The sequence below is a fragment of the Magnolia sinica genome, chromosome 14 (assembly GCF_029962835.1).
Source record: "Magnolia sinica isolate HGM2019 chromosome 14, MsV1, whole genome shotgun sequence".
NCBI lineage: Eukaryota > Viridiplantae > Streptophyta > Magnoliopsida > Magnoliales > Magnoliaceae > Magnolia > Magnolia sinica.
The window spans coordinates 59,878,018-59,882,659 of NC_080586.1; the positions used below are offsets into that span (position 1 = coordinate 59,878,018).

The 4,642-nt window shown below is 36.6% G+C and overlaps 1 non-coding gene across 1 annotated transcript; it reads left to right on the forward strand.

Annotated features, from left to right (window-relative positions):
• Positions 1-2,842: 2,842 nt before the first annotated feature.
• Positions 2,843-2,949, forward strand: LOC131226405 (small nucleolar RNA R71). Its single transcript, XR_009161792.1, has one exon. It is a non-coding gene; the product is annotated as a small nucleolar RNA R71 (small nucleolar RNA).
• Positions 2,950-4,642: the final 1,693 nt, after the last annotated feature.

Sequence of the window (4,642 nt, forward strand, 5' to 3'; positions counted from 1 at the left end):
ATGTAACTTTACTAATAATGTTTATAATGGGCTTTCGATCTAGTGGTTACTTAAATGATTGGTTAAACCGGATATTGATGTGGGCCTACCATCCATGGGTTGCTGGGTCTATGTGATTTTTAAGGATGGACTTTTATCACATATTTTTTATATTTACCCTATACAGCTTGGTTTTGATATTCGCCCTATGTGGCTTTGTTTCTGTATTTGCCTTATATGGGTTCAATGTTTTATTTTGTGCAACCATGCGATAGTAAGCCCCATTTACTGAAATATGATTGGCCACTAGTCTACGAGTTTCCATTAAACATCCTAAGGTGGTAGTCTCATAAGCCGAGGATGGTAATATGGGACTTATGCCTGAGCTGTTAGCCTACACTAGTGATGAGCCCTCGTAGTGGCCTTGAGCTTATTTAAATTAGCTGATTGTAACTGAACTAATAATGGTTTGGCTAATCATGCATACATGGCACAGACTAGTGTCTACCACTAACGTATGTGATGTACGATAGGCAGTCATTATGCGGACAGCCACTGTCCGACTGGATGAGCATTCTCAGGTCAATGATTACATGGGTGACAAACCCAATGTCCACACGGATGAGCATTCCCGGGGCAATGATTGCATTCACGCATCCATGCATTTAATAAGACTGCATCATATACTGTTTTGTATGCCTTGTTTTTACAACTATGCTTACCTAATGCGGCGGTGTGTAATCTTGAGGAGAATTCACACTGAGTTGGCCACACATCCATTAAATATATAACCGTACAGGTAGCACAGGTGGCCCAGATGATATTCACGTTCTTATTGATGAGGAGCAGATTGTCATTGACAAGGGCGCGTGATTGTATTTGTTAAGGATTGCTCCAGGATTTTACATCCCAAGATTGTTGTAATTTATTTTGTTTCACATGTAATATTATTTCATTTCGTAATTGTTAATTTCAGAGACATTGGTTGTATAAGTCATTGTGGGCAGCTTCTTATATATTTAAATGACCATACAACTTTCCTTTACATTTGATTTATCCATACTACGCTAACTGCTAACTCTGAATGATAAAGAAAAAATATATATGAAATTTGGCTCTTTATAGGTTAACACTCGGGTTTTTAGGAAACGGGTTATATACTCAGGTCCTGAAAACACAGGGTGTTACATGTCTATAGAGGGTCAGAGGATAAGGTTAAAGGTGTTTTATCTTCCATGAAATAGTCAATCATGTTAATGTCGTGAAAATTGTTATCATCCTTTACTCATCTACCTATATTGAAAAAGATATTTAGCTTCAATGTCATATTCCCGAAAGACATACTCATGACTCCATTCCTGTAATTGATAATTGTATTTGAAGTGGTAAGGAATGGGCGACCAAGAATGACGGGAATTTGAGTGCTCATGGTACTGATGGGTTCCGTATCTAGGACAATAAAATCTACTGGGTAGTAGAATCTGTCAACCTGGACCAACACATCCTCAATTATCCCTCTCGGTACACGAACCGAGTGATCAGCAAGTTGTAATGTGGTTAGGTTGGATTTTAATTCACCCAAACCTAATTGTCTGTACACCGAGTATGGAATCAAATTAATGCTCGCTCCTAAGTCAAGAAGTGCGTGCTTAATTCGGTAGTTCCTAATTACACAAGGTATGGTTGGGCTACCGGGATCTTTGAATTTTGTGGCACATCTTGCTTTAGGATGACACTCACTTTTTTAGTTTTTTTTTTAAAATTCTTTTGAAATTTTGTCGTCTTTTCGTCGTACACAAGTCTTTTAGAAATTTGGCATATGAAGGGTATTTGTTTTAAGACATCAAGTAGAGGAATATTGACATTCACTTGTTTCAACATCTCTATAATGTCCTGAGAGTTAGAGAGAGGTTTTGGTGCAACCAATCGTTGGGGGAATGGAGCAATCGGCTTGCCCTGAAGTTCCGGTTCCAATTCTTATGGAGTAGTGCTAGGTCTGTCATCGTTGTCCTCTTTCGAGTCCTTGGTCTTTTCAACCCTTATCAGAATAGATTTGTCAATTATCTTCCCACTCATAAGAGCGGTAATAGACTTAGCTTGCTCCATTTGATTTGAAGAGCTTGGATCACTTATTTCGTATTGTGATTTAGGATTGGGGAAAGGTTAGGCTGGAAGAATCTCTTTTTCCCCAATTGAATTTTTTGTCTCACGCCCTAGTATAGCCTTTGAAATGTCTTGAAGGGCTTGCAATATTCCCTGAGTGATAAGCTCTTAGTTTTGAATATGTTTTAGAACCGGATCCTCTTGAGGTTTCACTTGATTTGGAATTTGATTAAAGAAAACTTGAGGAGTAGCAGTTTATCCATTCCTCCAACTAAAATTTGGATGATTTCTCCAACTAGGATTATATGTATTGGAGGTAAGTCCATTGAAAGGTCTTTGGTAATTGTTTACGGCATTAGATTCCTCATTCAGCACCCCTCGAAAGGCAGGTATTGTTAGACTATTTTTAGTTGTGTGAATGTTGCAATCACAAATACCACAATCAGTTTCATTAACCTTATCCTTCTATAATTCTATGGCTTCAAATTTCCTTATAAGATTAGTCACTTTAGAATTAATATCATCATCCTCTTTTAAAAGGTATAATCCTCCCCTTTCCTTTGATTGAGTGGGCTTAGAAGTGGTACTTGATTTTGGGTATGTGTCCCATGATTGTGCGTTTTCAGCAAGTTTGTCCAAGTAATCCCCCACATCATCGACATTTTTATTCATGAATTCCCCATTACACATTGTCCCAACCAATTAGTTCATGGAAGATGTCAGCCCATCATAGAAAAAGTGTGTAATGTACCACGTTTTAAAACCATATTGTGGGCATGAACTGACAAGATCCTTGAACCGCTCCCAACATTGGAAGAATGTTTCATCCTCCTTTTGGGCGAAGTTCGTGATTGACCTTCTAAGGGTGTTCGTTTTATGAAGTGAAAATTTTTTCTTTATGAACTCCCTTATCATGTCATTTCATGTGCAATAGATCTGGGATGTAGTGAATGCAACCACGTCTTAGCTTTCTCTTTCAAAGAAAAGGGAAAGAGTTTCAGCCTAGCTGTGTCCTCAGACACGTTTGGAAAATATAAAGTGGTTATAATCTTATCAAACTCTTTTAAGTGTAAATATGGATTTTTTGACTCAAGCCTATGAAATTTAGGAAGGAGTTGGATCACCCCTGGTTTGATATTCATGTGTCCCGTATTCTCTGGAAAAACCATGCATGAGAGCGTGCTCACCCCCACCGGTTGTAAATAATATCGTAAAGTACAAAGCAGGGGTGCTTGATGCACCTCATTCTCATCCTGGACTTCCTCAACCCTAGATTAAGGTTATCTTCTAGGTTGATTAACCGGTTGATTTGCAGCCATCACTTTAATTAACTCTGAGGATCTCGAGTGATGTCTAATCCTGTGATGGATAGATAACCCCTCAACCAATCCTCGTTCACTTAAAGGACGTCGAGTGTTATCACGGACCCACTTGAGCATGAAACACTCTCAACCCTCAATTTAGATTTTAAACCTAAACCTAAAAGAAAGAAAGGAAATATAAACCTAGAAATAAAGAGAGAAATAGAAAGAAGTTACCAAATTGGAAGTTCCTAATTGAAATCCTGCAAAACAAAACAAAATAAGTCAGTTTCTAAAAATAAAAATTCTAAAATTAGAAAGTTCCTAAGATAGAAAGTAAACTAGTTTCTAAAAAATAAAACCCTAATCCTAAAACTAGAAAAATAGAAAAACTAGAAAGAGATTACCAATTTAGAAAGTCTATGTCAAGATCCTACAAAACGGGAAAGTTAGGCTAGTTTCTAAAAATCAAACAGAAAAAAACTATACCTAAAATTAGAAAACTAGAAAAACCCTAATCTTAACCTAATTCTAAAACTAGTTAATCTTTAAAAAAATGCAACCGTCAATCCCTGACAATGGCACCAATAACTTATTCACAACCCCAAGTGTAGGGTCACTATGTAGTAATAATCTCGGTAAGACCGAGGTCAAATCCACAGGGACTGAACCTTGTACGTATGCTAAAAGTAACAAGAACTAGAACTAGAACTAGAAGAAAATGTAATCTAACTCAGGAAAATTTAAGAGAATAATGGTGAATTACTTTAAATAAAACTTGTAAAATTCAAAGGTGGGAAACTAGGGTGTCAAGGATCCACTCGTAGAGATCAGGGAGATCTATGCTTGATTCATAAATAAAACTGGATTTAGAGTCCTATCTTCATCCAGTTGGAAGATAATTCATTAAAATTCACATCTAAACTTCTTTGGTTTTAGTTTTCAATGATTAATAGGTATGAGAATTAGAATTGATTCCATAACAAAACCATGCCGATGAGACAAAGTAAACAACATAATTTAACCAATCCACAACCAATCTAAGAGAGTTATGAATGTTAGGAAGAGTTCCATCATCCAAGCATGCCCATGGACGATGGTGAACAACAAGGTTCCTAAGTTTACAATCCCTATAATGAAAAGAACATACACAAAGCTATCGCAGATCTATTGTAATTTAAGTCACAACAAACCATTAAAAACTATGAATATTCCTTATAATCAAACCAAAATAAAAAAGAGTTCAACTTAATATGAAT